The 24,081-nt window shown below is 38.9% G+C and overlaps 2 long non-coding RNA genes across 2 annotated transcripts; both read left to right on the plus strand.

The window, feature by feature from the left end:
• The first annotated feature begins 1,481 nt into the window (after positions 1–1,481).
• Positions 1,482–12,175, plus strand: LOC116996230. The gene is made up of 3 exons (XR_004417915.1): positions 1,482–1,572; positions 9,600–9,762; positions 12,059–12,175. It is a non-coding gene; the product is annotated as an uncharacterized LOC116996230 (long non-coding RNA).
• Positions 12,176–15,448: 3,273 nt separating this feature from the next.
• Positions 15,449–22,670, plus strand: LOC116997091. Its single transcript, XR_004418085.1, has 4 exons — positions 15,449–15,530; positions 17,322–17,495; positions 20,531–20,644; positions 22,564–22,670. It is a non-coding gene; the product is annotated as an uncharacterized LOC116997091 (long non-coding RNA).
• The last annotated feature ends 1,411 nt before the right edge of the window (positions 22,671–24,081 follow it).

Genomic DNA, 24,081 nt, shown 5'->3' on the forward strand with positions numbered 1-24,081 from the left:
CTAAATAAATACACAGCATTAGCACATCGCTGAACTAATGCGACCACAATTAATCCAATACACCTGCAGAACGTCGGAGCCAAATCACCTCTAATTGATTGCTGTTGGTGTTTTTCTGGCTCGCTAATGGAGCTCCAGTTTTGAGCGAGGCAAACAGCCTGGTGTGTGTTTGCATTGGAGCCGCCGTGCCCGCATTGTGCCGCACCTGCCTGCTCCCCAAGTGCTTGTTAGAGCTGTCATATACTTTTATGAGCACGGGAGCAATGTTCTGGCGAGCCAACTTGACTCAAATTGTGCTGGGACATAAAACATGAAGAGCCACTTGTGATTGCAAAGGCAGTAAGTCTAATTTGATTAGGGCTCCGGTGACGCGGCGCGTTATGGGCGCCGTTTGTCATTCTTCACCGTGCTCCTGCAAAGATCCTGTGCAGAGGAGGCACAAGGCAGCCTGTGAACACAGCCAGCACCTTCCTTGCTCAGGGGAGGAGCAGGGAAATGCCAGGAGATCGTGGTCAGTATTGGCTTTGAAATAAAAAGGAACAGGAAAGGCAGCAACCAGGAATTCCTGCCTTCTGAAACGAGGGAAAAGTTTTCAGTGGGAGAGGGATTTTCTCCTTAAGAATTATGCTGCTCACTCTCAGTTATTCCAAACTCCACAATTTCAAAACTCTGTTGTTAAAAAACAGGGCCTTATTTTAAAAAAAATAATCTAAAAAAGCTTCCATGAGTTGCCAAGCAACTAGGCTTGGACAAAAAGAGCCTCAGTATTTCTGGGTGTATGTTTGAATATAATATCTCCCCCCATTCTTCACAGCTGTGGGTCAGAGTAGTGTCTGTCAGCAGATTTGGTGTTGTATACAGAGAATTCAGCTGATTAAATGATTTTACAGAGATGGCAAACAGTAAAACTTCTGTCAGTGTTAGTATGATAACAAAAATATCTCCGTGTGGAAAATTGCAAGGGTTTTAAATTTCCCATCTCAAGCATCCCACTGGAATATGTGTTTGAGATTTTGTCTTCTGCCTTTTAGTTTTTAAGTGTCTTAGTGTATAAACACTGCTGAAAGGCTTCATTAGAAGGCTGTGAATACTGGGTGGATAAAGGCCTGTTTTTCTGCTTTCTTTTTTTTTCTGGAAATATTATTTTTTTCTTGACACCAAAGTATCTTTGGGATCACTGCTGAAATAGCTGGAATTTCTGCCACTGGACTTCTATGAAAAGATGAGAGTTTCAGAGAAATTTAGGATTTTCATAATTAGATAAATTAATTTAAATCATTACAAAAATATATCATGTATTAATATACTTTTATTCATAATTCATGGTAAAAATGGACATGGCTGTTTAGATTCCTGTATTTTAGAACAGCTTAGAAATTAAATGTATACAGTGAGGTCCTTGTATTCTCTTTTCTGAATGTTTTTCATGTATTTTTTTTCCCCTAGACAATACTTTTGCACAAAAAACTTGTCTTACAGATAACTGTTTGGAAATGCCAAAAAGAAGTGCTCACCAGATGTGGCAGCTCTAAACTGGGGGAAGAGCTCTGTCAGTGGAGGGAATGAGAAAAGGTCTGTAGTGTTTTTCACTATAATAAGTATTTATTGTTTGGTGACTGCTGGTAGAGAAACCTTAATTCTTCCAAAACCAAGTGAGATCTATTCTTATGGTTGTGGGGTTTTTTTGATAAATAAATTATACTGGATATTTTCAGCAGACTATTACAGCTTTTGAAGCCTTGTGACATGCATTTTAATTATCACTTAGCATCCAGTGTGTTGAATGTTTTTAAGCTTGTTCAATGCATTAAAGCAGCAACTGTGTTAATAAATTCTTGTCACTGATTGATATTAAATGACATGTAGCAAACAGTCCATCTGTCTCTGTTCTGTCATCCCATGCCTTCTTTCATGTTTCCATTACAGTCTGTAATAAATAGTCTGATCATTTTGAGTGACATTTGGGATCTTTATTAGACCAGACATTTCAAGTGCATCTGTCTTCTGACTGGTTTGTATCTGACAGCTCTAACAACAGCTATTACCTTCTGAAAGGCTGCATTCACAGTGTTCTCCATATTCCCGTTCCTAATTTCCTCTCTGTTTTTCAGAGTGCCTGTTGCTGGCATTTTTTCATTGTGTATTTCTTAAATCCAAGCACTTCTTTTCTACGAAGATGATGATTTTATCACTGTAATGCTGAGTCCAGCTCTGTCTGCCTCTCACTCAGAAGTTAATCCTGCTCTCTTTTGTCTAATCCTGTTGCTGTCCTCCGTCAGCCTTATCACTTCTGCCCCTTCCTATCTCTGTGGGTGTATCCTCAGTGCTCAGATTCCACAACTTGTGTAATATAAAAAGTTCCTGGAAGCCCAGAGCAGAACAACTAAAACTGCCAACGCAGCAATAGTGTTGGATGTGTTTAATCCACGAGCTATTACTGAGGGCCACACCATGCTCTAGTTACTCTTATCTCAACTTGCTGTGAAATTTCTGTGTAATTGTTGTCAAATCTGATGGCTAAACTACAAAGTTGGCAGGAGATTGTTTCTTCTTATCCATTCAGTTCATGTTACTCAAGAAGTTGAAGACAGAACCTCTCCTTCCCTCAGTTACCCCAGTTGCCATCCCACTGTTGGATTTAACTCTTTGCTAATTTTAGTCACCCATATTTTGGGTGGCCACAAGAGCTGCCCTTGTTTTATCTCCTCATGCCCTGGTGCTGGGAGGCGGCAACTTGCGAGGAGTCACACTGCTGAGTTAAGCCTGACACAGAAAATTATTTAAATTGACAATAATCCTTTCTTGTGTGCAAAGCAAGCCTTAATCCTGCTGCTGAGGATGTGCTGGATTAATTTCCTCTCCCTGCATGAGCAGAGGCAGCAGCCTGTGCTCAGCAAAGCCAGGGAAACGCCTCCAGCTGCAGTGCCTCAAACCAGAGCTCCGTACTGTGCCACTCCTGCCGGGGCTCGTGCCATGCAAACCTTGGCATCCTGAGCTCAGAGATAATGGATCCAGTGACAGGCTATCTCTTGAAATCCCAGGAATGCTACAGTAAATTCAACAACACCTGAATGTCCCCCAAAGCATCCAGGCCCCCCTTCTTTCTTAACTTTACTGAAAGTTTCTTTGAGTTGAACTGAACTTGCTTTAAACGATAAGCAAATTTGGCACTCAAGGTGAGCAGTAACCATTAAAAAGACAGCCATTGTCATAGACAAATCAAACTTTAATTAAAATTAATTTTATTTTAGATATGTGGAAGTAAAAGTAGAGTCCTTACCTGCCTCCATTTTTTACATCAGCACATTTAGTCCACAAGTGCAGAGCAGTTACTGCTGCTGACTAAACTGTAGTGTGATCTATTGTGTTCTGAGCTTGTACTTCTCTCCTTTAAATATTAATATTTCATTATTGCAACACTTTATTTCCAACTCTTGTGAGAATGCAGCATCATACATATTTAATTTTTCAGGCAGACACATTCCACATACACAGGAGTTTTGATGGCAGGTTTCCTTGTTCCAGGGAAACTCTGGGCTGGAGGACTGGGTGGCACAAGGGGCCAGGCAGAGCTTTCCACTTGATCCCAGCTCTGCTGGAGGCCGTCGCTGCCGTAACCTCAGGTCAGTGTAAGCAACCATTCTGTGTTCTGGTCTCTCCCCTCACACACAGCTGTGTCACACACACACTCAGGTGGGTGTCAAGTGACTTGCAGTGGCACCAGAGTGTTTTGTAGCTGCTGTTGTTCTAAAATGTGACCTGTCTTCAGTCAGGACAATTCATTTCCTTAAAAATGCAGCCATGGGCTGTTGAGATTTCTTAGGGTGGCTTACTACTTTATGGGATAAACACGTCAGCAGAATTGTCAGACTCCTACTGTGTTGTATAAGAGCCTTTGACTACCTTAAGTGTATGCAGGGACCTCTGTGGGATTGTGAAAGCATTAAAAACAAGTCAGGCCAAAACGTCTGTGGCCCAGCTCAAACTGGATGACAGAAAGTGCTTTAAGTTTTCAGCTTTAGTCACAATGTGTCCCTTCAACCCTCTCCCTCAGAACACAGGTCCCTTGGTAAGAAGTCAAAATATATGTCTAATGAAGTGAAATATAAAATAGGGCTGAGCCAAGTTACATTTCAAATCCAAGGAGCTCCAGTTCAAGGTCACATCATTTACTCAGTTTTAGCCATAAATCTCCAGATCAATAACAGAGGTTGAAGCGGATAAGAAATATTTAACCTTTGGCAAACACCTCTATCTGTTTTGTATAGACCTTGAAAACACAAAATCCCAGCTCTGTGTCTTTACAGTCACATATGCCTGTGCTTTTTACCCATGAAAGAAACAGAAATGGTGATTATGTTGGCAAAATGTAAAAGATAGAATGAACATATATGCCAAAATATTCCATTACTCAAAATTTCTCTCTTTCTGTGTTCTTACAACACACAGCTTTGATTTAAAAAAATATATATACAAAGGTTTTCTAAAACAAAAATTTATATACTTGAAATTTAAAGCATGTACAAAAAGAAAATAATTAGGATGATTGACATTGGAGAATTAAGGGTAACATAACATTTCTTTTGCTGCTGTTCAGTGCTCCTCAGAAGTGGTTTATCTCTTTGGCTGCTAAATTCAAACTTAAAGCATTTTAATTGAGAATGACTCAAAGAGTTGTTTCAGTTATTATTTTCTGTTACATTGAAGGAAAAGATAAGGCTTCATACTTTCTTTCCTAGTTTTCTTTGGTTTTTTTGTTTCATTAAATTCAAACACAAACCTTCACTAAAATTATTTTGCAGTCTAGCGTGTTACTGGTTTTGGTTTGACTGAAATGTTCTACCAAAAAAATAGTAAAATAAATGTAGTGGAAAACTTCCCAAAGTTTTGCAGGTACCAAGTGCTATTTGCTGTTGCTCTTGAGCTAAGAACTTCAGGTCACTGATGTGTGTTCAGTGGATATTAAAGTTGGGAAGAAGAAGTAAAAGTGCTGCAGTTTGATGCCTGAGAATACCAGAGGTCTGAGAGGAGACACTTCAGAACCAGGTGAAAGAAGGATGGTAGGTGGAAATACAGGCTGAGAGCTGCAGCTCAGCTTTCTGATGGCTTTGGCATCACAGAGCAGAATGACAAGCAGCAGCCACAGCATTCCAGTTTTCACCTTTGCTTTGGAAAGTTTTTCAAAACAGAAAGGATTGAGGAATTTATCCTGAATTAGCAGATAGTATAATAATGACAGATGTAAATAGGAACCATGAGAAAGTTGCAGAGCAGCTCCACTTAAGGTGAGGAAGAATAAATCAGAAAAATCAGCAAAAACCCAGGGATGGAAATGGGAGGAGGAGTTCAGGACCCTCATGAGGACTTGCTGTTCATTTCTGGCTTTGGCCCAAAATGTCTGGGTATGATCCTGTCCCTGGAAAAGTGTTCAGTATTGCAGGAGGAAACCTTTCAGGCATCATATCCTGAAATTTAAACCCAGTAAAGGGAAATTCAGACAAGAGAAGGTTAGGATTGGGAAATCCAAAGTCAAGCTTACAAAGTAAGCATGTTTATCCCTTCCCAAAGCTTCCAGGTGAAGAGAAGGGAAAGCAACATTATACCAGTCATAAACTCTTCTTTTTATTGGAATGAAAGTATGGAAAATTGTAAGGCAGTCCTCTGTAGACTAACCCAAAAAGTGTATTGCCTGTGTTAGTGTGTCTCTCACCTTTTATATCTTTGAGAATCTGGACATGAGGAATTCATTTAGGCATCTTTAGTGAGAGCATTTTCAGGGCAGTAAAGCCTCACTGAGCTGAACTCAAGAACACCTTCTGGTGAGGCGTGAGTGAGAAAAGCACCTACTTAGGATCTCAGTGTCCCAAGGAGGAAAGCAATAATGACTCTGGCTCTCATCTATCTCATCCAAGCAGGCAGGACTCGCCCTGGGCACAGATGCCTGTTTAATAGCTTTGGAAGTGGCATTAACCCAGGTGCACAGTGGGCAGGAATGTGGAATTGCTGTCACTGCAGAGCCTTGGCAGCAGTGTGTAAAATCTGCTCTTACCTGTACCCACCACAGTACCACATTTGTGTCAGCAGCAGCAGGAGCCACAGCTCCCTCACACATATCCCATTAAAGTGGGAAGGCAATTAACTGATTTAGTGGAAAAGTTAAAACATAATTTTCTGCAAGAAACTTACTGCTTGGGAGCTTGGAACAACAAAGGTCATGAATGCATTCCCTCATTTACCTCACCTTCATCCCTCAGCAGTGCAGGATCTTCAGTCTCTCCAGGTTCTGCTGAGCATCATTGTGTGAGGCTCCAAGAGAGAGATGATGAACTGGAAAAGAAACAGAAATAGAGAAAATTTTGATTCTTAGAACCAATTGGCTAGCAGAAGAAATTCAATTTAGGTAATTGTTTGAAAAAAAAAGACCCCTCTTCTGAAAATCAGTTAGAAATTAAGCTAAACTGCCTTTCACTGTGATCACACAGGTATCTAAAGGGAAAAAGCCAGAGCACATCAAATGCAATTTGCAACATATCCTGGGTACAGCTTGTTCTGCCATCCACTGCAATCAATAAAAACCTTTCACTGATGTTAATGCCTTGGGATTGAGGCCTCAAAGAGAACAGCTGTATCCTGATGATGCAGTTGGGCACTGTCTCTCCAAGCCTGGCAGATTTTGGAGGTGAAACAGAAAAAGGTACCAAACAACTGATTTGCAAAAGGTTAGAACAGCAGAAATCAATTTGGAAAGCTGTAGCTTTTTTTAGATTGTTATTTGATCATGAAAGATCAATTTGAAAATACGTATTTCTCAAGTTTAAAAACTATGTTTGTGATAAGTATGTTATGCCTTGAGTAATGCAGGACTTTGTGTAGGTGGATTAGAATCAATACTTAAAGGAATTCAGGGACAGAAACCCATCCATTTGCCTTACAGAATTCTTGCAAAAATTCATATTGGCTAAAAAGCACCCATTTTTTCTAAGTAATGTTTAAACTTTTGACCTAAGTACTTGATACAAACTCATAACTCTCTCAAGCAAATAATAATAGTTTAAAAAGTGGATGATGCCTTGTTTACTTAAAATTTTTCCAAGATGAATATGGACATGTTTGTGAAATATTCTTTCCCATTATCTACAGCTTTTTCTGTCATGTTCTGAGTTATACAACTTGAGCGTTCTCAAAACTGACATATCAGTTAAGTTGCTGCAAGCAAAGATTTATTTGGAAATAGGTTTTTTTACATGAAGTTTTGTAGTTGTCTTCAAAGATAAGAATGGCAATTTATTTTTAGCCTAATAGAAGAAGGAGGAGGGAAAAAAAACAATATTTGGGTTTCTTTTTCCTTTAGGAAAACATGCAGGTCAGTGAGATAATGACCAGCCAAGGGCTGGGCTGTTGTTGGAGAGTCCAGAATGCCAAAGCTTCAGCAGTGTCTGGTGAAGGACAAGGACCTGTGAATAAAGAAATACTCCCACAGCTTCTATGAAACATCTCTTTTCTCTGCTAAGCACCTGTCTTATGTAAGCTCATGAAACATTTCAGTCATGACTTTAGCTGCGAGTCTGTTCTTTTTCATTCACTCGAGGCTCACAGGAAGCAATCACTGAGGAAAGAAGCTATCAAAATATTTATGAAAAATGGAGCCTAGTGCTTGTCAGATGCCATCTCAGAGCTCTTGGAGGCACAGTGAGAGTGCACACTGTGCAGGCTTCTTGAAGAAGGTGCTTATTCTGATCCCAAATGCTTTAGCTGATTGTGGAGCTCCCTGAATAAATCCAGCTCCATGCATCTCTTGCTGGTTGCTCAGCATATTCTTTCCCTTACTCTGAGTGCAGATTTTAGAGATCTCTTAGGAGAACAATTTGCTTTCTGGTAATACAGCAACAGTAGCAACAGCAGAACTTTGTGGGAATTGTTATATTGGAATGTCTATTTGCACTTCCCTTGGTTTGCCACTCTCTGTAAATTCAATTACTCCTTACAAACAGACAGGAGCAGGGTAATATAACTTAAAATAATTGTGTTGTTTCCATGTTTGAATGTTCATCAGTAACTTTTGAAACTTTGCTTTCTTTTCACAACAGGAAAAGTAGTAAGCACTGAAATAAAACTTGTTTAGTGCATTGTGAACTAAAGCAGCCTAACACACTCCAGTTAAATAATGAATTATAGTGGACCATATAATATTTTTTTAAAGTTGCTTTCTTTTCTATGTACTAAATTCAGAGTAACTTCTTTGTCAGAAGTTGTCATTAATATTGATATTAATCTTAAAACCTGTGTCAGTCAAAATCCTGAGATCCTGTAAAAAAATTCCAGTATTCATGTCAATTTCTGGTTTTTTAAAAGAAGTTTTTTAGCAAAACTCCAGTAAGTCTTTCACCAGCTGAAACACATACAGGACTCTGAAGGGTAATTTTATGTATTGTCTTTTCTCTGTGTGTGAAGAATATTTGTACTGATGCCTTTTTTGGCAGGAATCATTTGCAAATGCTCCCAGAATATTTTAGATATTTCTGTGATTTCTTTTGTTGTATCAGTAGCTTTTTGCTTTAAGTGGCTGGTAATTTATATGCTGATATTTGTGAGAACTGGAAAACTGGTGACTTTCATACACTTTTTGTGAACTGATTGTTTTCCCAAATGTTATCCCTTGGAAAAGAGTAATGTTAATATTAATTATAGAACATGAACTGAACCAGAATATTTTAAACCACATTTAAAGCTTCTTGTGTAAAGCTACTAGAATGATTCTCCCTTGTGCTGTTATTGTAAAACACTGATAATATAAAAGTCTTAAAATTGGCAATATAAAACTCTAAAACATTGATAAGGATTTAGGTGCATATGTATTTATACTCTCATATGTCTGTGCACACAGTGTGTTTTTGCTTTACATTTAATGAAATACACAAAATGTACAATATAATTGGCAAAGTAAATGCTAAATACAGCCTCTAAAAATTATCTTCTTCATAAATTTGCCTGGTATTGTAGAAATCTGTACTAGTAAAATGTATTCACCATGATGCTGTAATCTGTTCTCAGTGATATGCCCTCAGTATTTCAAGGAATGAGTATTTTTATCACTGATGATATTTTTTTTCACTAGTTAGTGGAGATTTGATGTTACTGTAAGTATCAAAATAGCATCTTGATGCACTCTGTTATAAACATCCATATTTCAGAAATAGAAAATACTGAAAAGATTAAGGATTAAAAAGTGAATAAGCATTTTTTGTGCAGCTAGATAGGAGCTGCAATGCTTTTAGTATTCTTTGCTTTTCAACACCTGCTTGCAAATCCATGATACTGAAAGAGTTCTTGGTCAGAACTTTTCATTGGAGCATTTTGTTGTTCCTTCCTTATGTTTATATCAATCTTTGGCAGTTCTGAAACTGTTCATTGGCTTTCTACCATTCTTGTGTCTAGTGACTTCTTAGATTATTCTTATTCCTCTGTTGAGTCAGTCTTTAGCAGAAAAATGCAAATGGACTTGCATGAAAGAGTGTTTGGCAGAGAACTTGCACATTAAATAGTAATACTGAAAAGTTAGATGGAAAAGGTTGTTTTCACAAAGCTCTCTTGATTTCTAGAATTCCCTGCCAAAATGCTACTGGAGCCAGGATTTGGCAGCTTGTGTTTGCCCTGTGGAACCAGGGAGGAGTTCCCAGGCATGGTCTGACTCCGTGCTGGAACAACATCAAGATTCCCTGAAGCTGGGGTGCACAGTTGTTTCAGGAAGAGCCTGAAGTTAAGGTAGGACCTGCTTCAGTGGTGTTTTCTATTGGCTCATGAGCAGCTGGGGAGGTAGCAATGGTTCTTTTAAACTATGCAAAACACAGGAATATTTAGTGTGCAGAAAGAGTTCCAGCCACTTTGAGGTGAATCAGTAACTGGAACTGTTTGCATGACTGAACTTTGGCTCTTCTCAGTGACTGTGGACCCTTGAAGGATCAGTTACTGTGGGAATTACAGTACTTCATGCATAAAACCCACATGTCAGAATATGTGAACCCCTTTGACATGTCACATAAAACATGTCTTCATATAACCTGGGTCTTGACAGAGCCCAAACTCAGAGGGAGGAGTGCTGAAGGTAGAAGGGATTAGGGGCAGAGTACGTAGATGGAAATGAGAAGAAGAAAGCCACAAAGAAAGCAGCAGCTCTGGAAGAAACTCACTGTTAAAGCACAACTTTCTAGAGAGAGCTTTGGGGTCTTCTAGGGTTAATTCTGTGTATTTTAAGAACACAGTATTCCTGAGATGCTTAGACGACCTCTCATGTAACATTCATTACACAATCTATATTGTGTCATATCTACAAAATACATGAAATTTCCACAGCTGGAAGAAACCTTGTGTGTTAGGGTGTCATTATGCACTATTTTAATTTAGAAATGCTTGTTCTTGCTATTACTTAGTAGTAAATTCATTAACTATTTGAAGATGCATACCTGCAGTGTTTGGATACAGCATTTGCTTGGCTGCCTCACTCCAAGAAGAATGGACTGCATGCCTGAAGAAGCACAGCAGATGGAAGAGATCTAGAAGTCACAAAATATGCACTTAGCCTTTCTTAGTGCAAAAAGTTAAGCTTTTACCTCTCCAGAAAACTCATTCACAGGACTGGTGTACATTAACACCCCAACAGTAGTTCAGCTGTCACTTCTCTAATTTAGTCTGTTCCACAATTTGTGACCTGTGAATGAATGCTAGTCAGAACATTTAACAGCACTTTATTTTTATGCAAATTTCTTTTTTTGTGGGCTACCATAGACCATTTCATTTAAAATATCAAAGTCCCTAACAGGTGACAGAGACATGAAGCATGTCAGCTGATGGATTTCTGAAGGCCTAATAATAAGTTCTGTTGGTTTTTTCACTGGTTTGTTTTGGTTATTTAATCAAAAAACAGACTGCATGAGATGCTGCTGCTGCAGCTTTCTTTTCCCCCCTGAAAAGTGGAGAATTATGTTGTTCAGCTGAGCTTGTTTTGTTGATGCCATCTATTTACTGTGCTGACAGTCCCAGAGGCAACTGGACCAGTTTTTTGTGACAGAGGATTCACATATAAATTTCTGTGACATTAAAATGGGGTTATTTATTATTTTTTAAAAATATAATGAGGTTTTGAAATAGGGGGATGTAAGCTCTCAGGTACCATTTGAGATACCAATATTGTCATTATATAATCCTGGCAGGCTTTAGACACAGAAAAAGCTGAAAATGGATGTAAGAGTGGGAACAAGAGCAAAGGCACAATGGTGCTTCCAAAAGTAATTGGCCAGGAGAGAATTATTGCAAACCCAGCTCCTTAATGGGAGGAAACTGCACAGGAGGCAGAAATGACTGAAATGACCTGGAGATGACAGTGCCTGTAAGAGCAGGGTGAGCACTAAGGATGCAGCACAGGGAAATGCAAACAGGCCACATTAGGGATGCGATCAGCAAACAGGCAGTGCCCCTTTGTGGCACCACTGAGGCCAGCTGGGCACACCCTCCCTGCAGGGACCAGTGCTGAAGGGAAAGGGCTCAGCTCAGAATGCCCAGAAGAGGGCAAAAAGCCCCAGGGAATGGAATAAAACTGTTACAGCAGTTATTTTTCCTTTTGGGAACAATATTTTAAAACTTTCTGGTTGTAGAATGTACTGAATTGCATATTTTGAAAGAAAGATACAATAAATTCTGTTTTAGAAGTTCAGACTATATTCAGACACAAAACACTTAGGGGTTTTCTCTTTTTTTAGCTTTGACTATTTCTTTTCAGCATTTTTTTTCCACTCAAAATACTTTAATCAAAAAATTATATTTTTAACCTAAGATGAATCTTTAAATACATAAATTTATGTGTGAGTGCATGTTATTTTTAATGTTTTTTTTTTTCTAGCTGCTAAATTACTGATGTGTTGTAATCAACAGTGACTCAGGAAGGAAGGGAGACTAACTCATGGATCTGATTCAAGTAACAGTGTTTGCCAACACTTTGGGAAGGAATTTCTTTCATATGGTCTCACTGCAATGTTACCATTTACTAACCAGGTTCTGTGCTCAGTTTTCATAGGGGGTTTCAAAGATCCATCCCTACTGCCTGGTCTGAAATGATCTGAACTGCAGACAAAGGAATGGATTTAGCCTGGTTCAGTCTGGGTGTTGAGGGAGATTCAGAGTCACCTGGAGAAGTCTGGAGTCATTCTGCCCAAGGAGAGGCTGCATCGCACACCTTAAAGCAGAAATCTTCCAAAGGCAGCAGTGTCAAGCTCACTCTTGTGACAAATACTGGAATGCAGCTGGATGTCACTGGGGAGCAAGGTATTCTATATCAGACCTACATAATGAATGCAAATTGTTTTTTTAGGATCCAAATGGGGAAGCATAAAAGGCTACAGAAGCCTTAATTTATGATTTGTTCATTTAAAGCTTCAGACCATTAAGTAGCCATTAAATCACAATTTTATATTCTGCTAAGTGCATCTCTATCATCAGAATAAAAAGATTGTTTTAATTCCCCCTGTATCAAATAAAACATTTTAATTGAGAGCATTTGTGATAACAAATTGACTGGAATTGGAGAGTAAATTAATGCTGAGCTCTGATGACAGAACATCTTTGTGGTTTTGCTTTTAGTGTCTTGTGTGTGTGAACAGTTACATTATACATGTTTATCTGTACTTAGATTTCAATTACAGAGATTCTACCTCAGATAAAACTTTCATTGCACTGATAGGGCTTTCCAGATTCATGTCTGTCACACTAACTTTTCCTGTAGAGTTCAAATCATAAGTTCTTAACCATTTTAACCTTAGCCTCCCTGCTAGGAGCCTCCATTACTTAGGCTGTGTCCTAAAATGGGGAGTAAACACAAACAGATGAGAGAAAATTGCACATTTTCCTCCCCTTGGACATTTTAATGTTTGTTTCTATTTCTAGAAAGACAAAAATTTTAGCATCTGCCCTTGTCACATGGAGAGTTCAAAGAACATTGATTTGGAAACATATTTTGATATATTTAGTTGTGGCATTTTTTATTGCACTTGAGCACTGCATTCCTTAAAGTGAGCTCTTCCTTTTCTTTCAATCATGAGCCTTCCTGTTGCCAATATTGCCTGGCCTCCCATTTTCTCTGTGGGGCTGAGAAACACCTCTCCCAGGATACACTAACTGGAACTAGATAATGACATGCACAACTCTGCAGCAAGTTGAAGTTCTTGTGCAAAAAAGGTCAGAATTCCCAGATGGGAATATTCTAAGGAAATGCAGTTGGCAGTCATTGTTTTTAAAGCAAGATGTGTTGTCCTGTTTAATGTAATAAATTGTTCCAGTGTGGTTAAAGAAGATCCCAATACTCAATTTTAGATCAGGAATCACCAAGAATTGCTGCACAAGATCATGCATTTTAATGTCTCTTTTATGTGATTATTCAGTACACTGCTGAAATCTGCCTTTAAAATATATTTAGTTTTAATCTGGTTTTAGTGGCCCTCCTGCTTACCCATATGTGAATAATTCCTCCAACAGTTTCAAATTCAATGCCTTAAAATGTTTTTCAACCTGATTCAGAGTGTGAGGGAAATGTATGCTCTCGCTGGGAATTTAAAGAACAATTATGGTTCATAGTGTGAGAGGGTATTTTCAAGGAAACATTTGTTCATTCCATTAAGATACTGTATTATTCTTTTCCTGAGTATTCCATTAATCTGTGTATGTCATTTATACAGACAAGGAATGACTCTGAAAGTGAAAGCTTTTATCTGGTTATCTATTGATGGAAAATCACCCAGCTCAGTACTTCATTTTGCCTCAATGTTTTTATTGAACTTGGAGATTTAGTTCAAATCCACTTCATGAAACTGAATATTGGAAAGCAGAGAGAGGAATATGTTTTTTAAAATGATAAATTGTAGTTTAAGTATTTCTTAAGTATATATTTTCATAATATTAAATAAAGGGATTTATTGATGTGCATTTAATTTTTTTACACCAGATTCTAAAATTTCAGTGGCTGAAAAACAGATTTATGCATATCTTTCAAGTATCATAGAAAAGACTTGACTCTGAATTGAGGGTTTTTTTGTTTGGTTTGGGGAGTTTGGATTTGGTTGGTTTTTTCCCTTTAGCAGATCTTTTGTTTCTGCACATGAAAAATCAATCTCATGTAATGCATTGGGAAACTCTCTCTCTTAAGACTCTCTGCCTTTCACTTTGGGTTATCCTCTGAGCCAAATCCTGCAAGATTGTAATTGATTTTAAAAGTCAGCAGCAAAAGTATTTGATCTTTAGGTGACAAACAGTCAAAGAGAAGCCTTCAGGATCAGTGTTAAATGTCAATGAAATTACAATCATGCTAGGATAGGCAGGTTACAAAAATTTAAATCCTGCTGTAATAGTGACAGTAATAAATGGAAACTCAGCAAAATGAAGCTATTAGTCAACAATGTCTAATGTCATAAAGTTGAACAAGTGATTACAGAGCAGCTCAGGCCTGAATTAGACCAAGCAAGCTGATACAAGCAGTATCATTGAGATGGATAAATGAATTTATCCAAGTGGATATAATGACACATTAGAATAAAAACCAATGTTTTACCTGATGTGTTTAAAATAATCTGGACATTGTCACTCAAAATGGACAACAGCATCTGCATGCACTGCTGCTTGTAGCAGAATTTTGAATGTTGGACCCTGTGGTTGTGTTTTTCTCCTTTTGGGTGCTTTAAAGGATCTCTATAGAGAATTGTAGAGAGCTTCACAATCTTCTCATGAAAATATGCAACTGATTTAATGTCAAGAGCACCTAAAACAATGCTGGTGTGCAGGATGGCAAGGGAGCTCTAGCAGAGAGCAAGGCTGAATTGAATTGACCTGGCACGAAAGAGCAGAAAGCAGCCTGAAGGCACTTGGCCATGGGAAGGGGCTGTAGGACACTTGAAGCCTCTTGACACAACCTCAGAGAAAGCAAACAGAAAACTGCCTCCAGGAAGGCAACCTTCCACTGCACCCAGTCTGCTCCCTGAGCCATGAGGAATACAAATAATGAGAGAAAAAAAAGTGATTGCTGGGAAAACAATTACATAAACAGCGCAGCACATAGTGGTATGTTGTGCTCTTACACACAGCTTGTTTCCAAACAGTGCTAAACAGTGTTAAGGGATTTTAATGATAACTCCATTGATGCCATAGAAAGCTGTAATTTTTCTGGTAAGGTCAAGTGTTCCAAATTACACCTTGAACATCGTCAGCAAATGAAGCAGAGAGTGTAATGCTGATTTTCCTGCAGCAGGAATGCTAAGTGAAAGTATTGGAATAGTCCAGCTATAATGTATAAATAAAGAGATACTTAATGCTGAAACAAAAATGCATAAAAATGAATGCTACCACTTAAGTCATATGAAGTTTTAGTATTTTTGCATATATGTTAGAAAATTATGTGTATTCTGCTTTTTTGAAGGTTTAGAACATCAGATGACTCTTAGCAGATGCTTCTGGAATCCAAACAGTGGTTCTGTTCATACCTGGACCACCTTGTTGTAAGTTGCAAATCCTTGTTAAAACAGAGTACATATTATTTCTTTATAATCTGAGGGCTTCTGAACATCTTGCTTTTGCAGTTTGCCTGGTTTTTTAAGTGTAAACATTGGCTACCGAGTTTTATTTCTCACCCAAGGTGTACTTAATCAGGACAGACCAGATTTCAGTTGATTTCATTTTTTTTTCCCCTGCAAATAGGAAATGGCATGCAGATCTTTAATCTGTGTTCACCTCTTTAAATCAGCAACTCCAAAAACATAAATACAGGTAGTGTATTTCTATTAGTGAAACTCAGTGTAGTGTGTTTGAATTGTAGCCATGAATTAGGGGAGTAGAAAATTCAGTGTGGATCTGATTTTCATTCCAGGGCCAAATATTTAATCATCTCAGAAGAAAAGTAGCCCACTCAATTTAGTCCATTTGTGGGTGTCTGTGAGGTACTTGATCCCCACTCTGGGTGTTGAAGGGCTCTGCCTGCCTCCACAAAGCAGCATCAGTCCAATTCCAGGTCCTTGGTTATCAGTGCTTTCTGCAGTCTGAAAGAGCAGGGAATTACCTGTGAGAAGTCAATAGTCATGACTGCAGCTTGCACTTTTCACATTCATGGAGAGCCTTCTAACCAGTGCTCACAAGATTATTTTTAAATCTTTCATTAATGCTCTGAAATCTAGGCCTGCTCAGCCCTCATCAAGGCCAGTGGAAGATGTTTTATTGACTTGAGGAAAGCTGGCTGAAATCAATGGCTTGAAGGTCTGTCTGCCCTCACTCTTCCTTTCCTTTCTTCCTTCCATTTTCGTTTCTGTGGTGGCTTTCCTATCTGTATCTCCAGGTGACACAGGGAGATAGGCACTCAACTCAGACACAAATGACAAGCCAAAATAAACTAAACAATTCCCATCCTCTTATCTAACATTTCCAAGCTTGTGAGATGTTTTAGAGGGCACTTTGGTGACTTTGAGCCAGCTGGTGCCCTTGTAGCACTCTGACTTGGCCATGTTTTCAGTCCTGTTTCCAAGGGCTTTCTGCTTTGTTTTTTCCCCCTTGGTTGTGCTAAAAGCTGCTTGTTGCCTTGACAAATATTTGTTTCCAATTCTGTGTATGTAAACATCTAACATAAAATTGTCTCAGGATTCAGTATGCAGATGACTGCTGCACTACTGTTTACCAGAGTTCAAAACCTGGGCAAACAGCAATTTGTTTGGGCTGAATAAGTAATACCTTATTTTGAGGGCCCAAATAGCCATGTAATTATTTTGAATTAAGAAATTACCATATCATTTCAGGCTCATTACATGGGTATTTATTCTCAGCAGATTATGTGCAGGCTGTTACAATAGCAACTAGTGTAACTTTTGTTTGGAAAGGGAAAACAGGGTTGGTGATGAGAGGAGGAAGGGGCCTGTGGTGAGCCTGGAGTCCCTGGAATGGGAATGCCACCCCAGAAGTGTGGAGCTCCATTTTCATTGTTCTTGTGCAGCATTTTAGTGAAGATGCAGCCAGCAATAATGAACTATTTCTTTTTATTTATATATTTCACACAAGGAAACCCAGGAGCTTTGGGAGCTCTAACTCAGCTGTTGACTCACTGTCAAAGTACTGCAAGAGTGTAAATAAAAATCAACCAAACTGGGTAACAGGGCCTAGACTTGTGTATTCCTAGTAGACAATAAATAGGTGGTTGCAATTCCCTAAGGAACAGTCTTGGCATCAGATTGAATGTCCCTGCCTTTGGCACTCTCTAATAGAGCAGCTAACTGGTTTGTTAATGCTAATTCCTTTCATTTTCTCAGCATCCATCATGTCTGTGCCACTGCACTGCAGTAGTTTTCTCATCCAGGAGAGCCTGACCATGGACAACAGGATCAACATGCTCTGAAGAGCCTGATCCAGAGGACACAGGGAACCTTCAGGCTTCCATGACTTTCCAGTCCCCCACATCCCCAGTCCAGCTGCCTCAGACAAGAGTAAGATCACTCTCAGCTTCCCTTCATGATTATTAATGATTATTTAACCTCTCTAATCTTCTTAGCACCCACACACAAAAACCTGAGAAATATTTGTTGTGAGGTGGAAATTCATCTTGTTGTGAAATAATTGCTTCTAAAGTGTTAGTCATTCATGGCCTGGCTCTAATTGTATTATACTTAGGGGATCCTAACACAGCAGACTTCCAAATTTACCCTGGAGCACTTTTTTTGCAGTATTGGGTTAGAAAGCTGTAATTTGAATAAATGAAATGAGTAACTGAAGACAGACTCTGCCTCTCCCCAGTATGTCTCATTAAAAAAAAAGGAAGAAAACGGTGTTGTTTAAGTAATTAGCAAGATGCTGACATAGTGCAGGAATTGTGCAATGTGTATTTTGTATTGCAGCTGAAAACAAATTAATAAAGCAGATTTCTTTTTAGACAAGGTAAGTTCATTTTCAGAAGGCAGAAATTCTTATTTTTGTAAGATCAAAGGTAAAAGAGGCAGTGGGAGAAGAAATGTTGATGAAAGCCTGGCAATAGCCTTGTTGTTTATTTGAGAAAGGGAAAGCCATAGCATTGAAAAAGCCCTTAGGTCTGTTCTACAGCTGTCAGACCCTGGGTCTTAGACTGCAGGAGATAATGGCTGCTTGCTGCTCACACAAGGAAAGCCAAAAGGAGGATTGAGGGAGGGCAGTATTTTGCTGGGATACACAACAAGAAGAAATGACTGAATTCTACCTTGGCCCCTTCCCTGTTTTCTCCTCTGTTCCCATGAAGTCATTCTGCCCAAGCTGCTTTCCTCAACTTCATAGTTTGCTCCCTGACACATAGTCAGGGTTTTGCTGGAAGTCACAACTCACTTCTTATTCCAGTTCAGTGCATCTCCTGCTTTGGTCTCATCCCTTTAAAAATCTGGCTTAATTTCAGTTAATTAATTCAGGTCAGTGCATTCCTTCCACAGATGGTTGGAAATAGGCTCTTGTCCAAAGGCTTGGATAATTTGCATGTCCAGTGAGGTCAGGCTGATGTTAGAGCTGAACCTTGACCAACTCATTGAAAACAAGCTAATGAGGAAAACACAACTACACATCTCAGACTGGTTTGTGGATAAGGCAGTGACAGATCACCCCTTACATGTGGATATTACCCTTCTGGCTGGAAAATTTACTGTAAAATAAAATCTGTGTGTGCCTTTACCCCACTCTCAAACTACTGATATTTTCTTCCTGTTCCAAATCCCTGCTTTTCACTGCTGGGAAGGAGAAGCATTCTTTCAGTGTCCTTTTCTCACCCCTGATATTTTACAGTCCTCTTAGAAAAGGTACAGGGAAGATGTGCACTTTCACAGTGACCCTTCACAGTGTATATCAATAGATGGCAGTAGCTGAATCTCCTTGGAAAGAACATCCCTGGAAAAATGTCATAATTGGCTTTTTCCATAAGACAAAATGAATACACTCCTTATGGGTTAAAAAGAGTGCAAGTTATTTCATAAATCAGGGTCAAAGGACAATTTCCTTTTTTTATTCTCAAAAGTATTGATATCCAGAGTTGCTTAGAACAGCACCAGGTTTGCTTGAAGCCATACATTGAAAGGCTCCACGGGTTCAAAACCAGGATCAGAAGCTAGGATCAGTTCAAGTCTATGAATGTTTCATTGGAACCTGGTTGGAGACTTGCTACTGATGACCTGGCCATGATATTCACCTACAAACAGACTATCAAAACCTGCACTGTAATTAGAGTCAGCAAGTCCTGCATCCCAGCTCGACCTGGGGATCTCCCCAGATGTTTTCCTAATGCCTGTGTAAATATTTTACTGCAGTCTTGTAAATACAACCTAAGCTAATTTGTTCATAGTATCCTTGTAAATACAACCTAAGCTAATTTGTTCATAGTATCCTGTGTTTGATCATGTCTATTTTCATATTCCAGCTTATATGGAAACAAAATTGCAGAATACTCTGTAATCACCATTGTTTTAATGGAGTTAGGTCCAAAAAGCTGGTCTGTGAAAGCAGGAACTCCAGAATTTGGTTATTTCCTATGGAAAGTGTAAAACTGAAGAAATTTGTAATTGGAAGTTATCTCAAGAGACCATTTAAACCATTCCCTTTCAGTGAGGCAGAATCAAGAGCATGCACATCTGGTCCCTACATGCTGACCAAAAACAATAGTGTTGCCTGGCCAGTGGAAAAGACAATTGTCTAACAGCAGTGAAGGTTTTCCATGACCCCAAGCCCCAGTCTCCTTCAGAGGCAAATTTTCTTCTCCTTTCATGGCTCCTTCTTATTTTCCTGTTGTTATTGTATTGCTAGAGAAGTTTTGACAAAATCAAAATCTGTTTGCACATATGCATTATACATTTTAAGTGAAAACTCATTTTGAAACATCACATAGATTTTTAGATTACTTAGATTTTTCTCATCAGAAGGAAAATGTCACTGAAATTAGCATAAACCAGTAAATTAAAGCATATGGCTGCTGATGTATCAAAACTTCATGAAGGGGAAAACACAGCCCTCTGGCAGAACATTTCTGAGCACTTTATCATCCGAATTCCTGGGTCTGTGGAAATATTTTGTGCTTATTTGCAAGCACTGTTTTAAAAATCTTGATTATTCAATTTCTTTTGTTTATAATTCAGAGTTTTCCTGCTTCTCCCTTTCTGCAAGTGTCTGCATGATGCTCCAGTGAAAAACATTCAGAGCTGATATATTTTTGTGACAATCTGTGAGCAGTCAGGGGAAATGCCCTGCCTGGTAATTGGTAAACCAGGATTTTCACTTCTCTAGTTGAGTTCAGAGGATGGCAAAATGCTGGAAGCTCTCAGTATTATCTAAGTCCTGTGAGCCTTGAATTAGCAAAAGGTGTTGCAGCCCAAGAGAACCCATTTTTCCATGAGATTTCAAGTTCACTTTCCCTGGAAAAAAGTGTATTAGAGTAATTACTTTAGTGTGCTATTATGAAATGGATTACTTGTTGCTGTATCCTTCTCCAGTTAATAATGTGTTGGTGTTACTAATTCAGGCTTTGGAATTATGAAGAATCATCAGACCCCACTGGCTTACAGCCTGCCCACATCCAGAGCTAGAGGATAACTCCAGCTTCCCAAAATCCCAGTTTAAGCACCTTTAGTAAATGGTGAGTAATGTTATCCATCATTTTCCCCAAATCACAGTCCATGATTTCCCTCAAACATCTGTCAGCCATTCAGCAGTTCATTTTCCCAAATCAAATGCTAGACACAGCTAAAGAACAGCAGTGTTGCTCAAAGAAAATGGGCAAATAATATGACTATTTTCAGCAGTACAGAAGTCTTACATTTGTCCAGCTGTTTCCAGAGGTGTGTCCCAGTGCCCCCTCCTCTGCTCACAAAGTGGCACAGGCCATGGTTTGTATTCCCAGATCAAAGAAAGAGGTTTGAAGTGGGCATATGTGTTTGTCTCAGTTCTTTGAAAGTCCAAAGCTCAGATACGATCTTTCCTGAAATCTCATTCAACCTGTTCCAAAGTCCAAGGGCAGAAATGAAAGGATTTAGCTTAATAAAATTCATCTTTATCTGCTTAAGGTATCTCACTAGAGCAGAGCCCAAGTCTGTAAGCTGCACCCAGAACTCCATTCCCATTTTTCAGAGCAATGTAGAGTCGTTCTATGGAAGTTTGTGCTCAAAGATCTGCTGTGAAGAATTAAGCAGGATTTTTCTTTCCACAGGCTTTTCACATAAGTAAGAAAATCTATCCTTACTTAATATAAAGAGAAAAAAAGCTCCAAGCTGCTAGAGGAGAAGGTGGATTTCCAAGGATTAAAAAAACCCCAAACACACTTCATAATGGCTGAGCTTTAAAGAAAATTGTCTGATCCTTTTTTCCAAGATAACTGTTTTTTTCAGTAATGAGGTTTTAGAAACCTTTTCCTGTAGAGAGAAATTCTCATCCATAGTTGGGACCTTTCTCAGAAAAATGCCTATTATACTATCCTGGTCTAAATTTCTTTTTTGTTGCCAGTAAAAACACAATTTCCTTTTCATCAGATGGGCAGTATTAATTGTACAGACTAAGACTTTGGGATGTAATGTTACTTGCAGGAGCTCAGAAATAAAAAACTACCATTTCATTCCAAAATGCTTGTTATTTCACATCACCTGGATAAGAAAGATTGCTTTTTAAAATGTAAATGCACTTGTATGCAGTTCAGTGAGATGATGGTGGTGCTGGTGTAGACACAGCAACAGTAATGTTGTACCTTCTATAAACACCCAGTTTTAGCTGTGAAAAATCCCAGCCATAATAAATAACCATCTGTTTCTATCTTTTCTTTGGTCACTTCACCCCTAGAAAATTAAACAGAGAAAGCAAAGGGGGTAAACTTATAATACCATGAGTTCTCTTTGCTTCCTATCATTTATTTCCCATCCTGCTGTTCCTTCAGCTCCAGAGCTCCAGATGGTGGTTGCACTGTGGAGCTCCTGAAGGCACTGTGTAGGTTTAAGCACCAGACCGTCAGAATCCCAGCTGCTACCTAACAATCAAGTCTTGATTTTACTTTGGCTGATTTTTTACTCTTCCTAATTATATTTTCTTCCACTAGAGTGGAGTCAAGTTTAAAAAAAAATAAATTTAAAAGAGTATAAGAATGTGGAAGAAGCATAGATATTACTACCAGCATTTTATTCTTCTCTTTAACCTCCCAGTCTACAGAAGATTCACAGCCTCTATTTGGTGAGGATTATTGGGATGATGAATAAATGCTGTAAAGTTTATTGCACAGTCTTGAAGTCTTCAGTCAAATTCATTCAGATTTGCAAACTTTCACTGTACTTTGGCAGCAGTGCTTGATACTTTTCTCAGATACCTTTCCACAGCAGCATTATTTAAGTATTTCCTTACACTCACTCATGAGTGATCATTAGGACAAAAATCTTAACAGGGTCTGTTGAGTTTGACCTGATCCTGACTTGGTGCATTATTTGGTTCCAACCAAAGGATGAAAAATAGCCATTTTTGTACTGTCATTTCTGTTAAACACCTGAACACTGAGTTTATCTCTGTCTTTCTTCTCAGGCTGAAATGGTCCCAGGAACTGCCCCTGCTCTCCTCTGTGGCTACTCCTGCACCACCAAACTCCAGAGGGCCCCTGAGTCCAGAGATCTCAAGTGCAGTCAGCTCTTGGTAAGGTGAGATCTCCTTTGCTCTCACTTCCCACAAGTCCTTGGAAAGGAGACAGCAAATCCCAGCCTGCTTCTAGCAGGTGCCTGGTGTGGGGGGAGGATCCTGGAACATGTGGTGGGGGCTCTGCCAGTCAAGTGTAAATGTCTGCTTTATCTTCTCTAGAATAAATTAGACCATTGGCTCAGAGAGGTGTTCCAACAGTGCTTTAACCAATTTTAGTAGGACAGGTGATGGCAATGTGGATTATTTACTAATATTTTATCCAACTCAGTTTTTGCCCTCCTGACACTGACCTGCTGTCATATTTAGTAACATCAACATGCTTGTTTTACCTTCTGAAAATACATTTCCTTTATAACTACAAATTGCCAGAGGTCCTGTTTCAGTAGTGAAAGAGTTTTGTTGTAGTGTAAGTTGTGTGCTGGAGTTCCCAGAGGCTGTGGAAGCAATTCTAACGTTATTGTTTCAATCCAAATAAATATGATAAAGACATACAGAAACTCGTTAGCCAAGAACCTTGAAAACACATTCCTGTAAGTGCTTTCTGGTAGAGCCATGACATTGCAGCAAATCTGAAAAATCCTACCAAATGATCATTTTTCATTGTGATTATTCAAATACCAGAAGAAACCTGTGGCTTTTCAGCCCTTAATTAAACCATAGGTGCTTCTTTGTTTCCCTTTCCTCCGTATGTTTTGCTTTTATCAAGGATGGCAAGCCTGGAATGCTTCAGGGTTGTGCTGTGTCCCAGAAATGGCTGTGAGCTGGCACTCTGAGATGATGGCAAGCTGTGGTTTGCTGGGAATGAGCTTAGTGCTCTTGCTGGGACTGGGAATCACGGAGTGGAACTAAGGCGATAGAGCATTGCCGGCTTTCGTCCTGGCAGCTTCAGGGACAAAGTGCTTGCTCTGAGTGCTTTGGGGGAACTTCAGGGAGCATGAGGAGAACTCTGCTTTCACACAATAGCCCTTGGACATTTTTCCAGGCAGGGAAGGGGTCTGTCTTCTGTTTATGCTTTTCAAATCTGGTATGTAAGAGGAACTATATTTCTCAGACTGCAAGAGTAAATAATGTAATGATGTAATCATCTAACTACTGGTTATTCAGTTTCATGATAGGACTTTGCTTGATTTGCCAGTATATTTAAAATATAAAAATAATTAAAATATTTATTTCTGAGATTAATTTTTAAAATTAATTAATTAATTTTTAATAAAAAGCATCTTGGAATATTTTTTGGGGCACAAGTTCTCTCCCTTTCATTTCAGGAACAGACCTTCCTCTCACGTGGAACCGTCCCAGACTGATATTTGTTTTGTGGTCAGTTTTGTTAATTTCTTTTGCCTTATCTGTTACAAACTCATGTAAAGCCCAGGCTAATTTAGAGTGTAACATAACAAGGATTTTGCT

This window comes from Catharus ustulatus, chromosome 5 (assembly GCF_009819885.2).
Source record: "Catharus ustulatus isolate bCatUst1 chromosome 5, bCatUst1.pri.v2, whole genome shotgun sequence".
In the NCBI taxonomy this organism is placed as follows: Eukaryota; Metazoa; Chordata; class Aves; order Passeriformes; family Turdidae; genus Catharus; species Catharus ustulatus.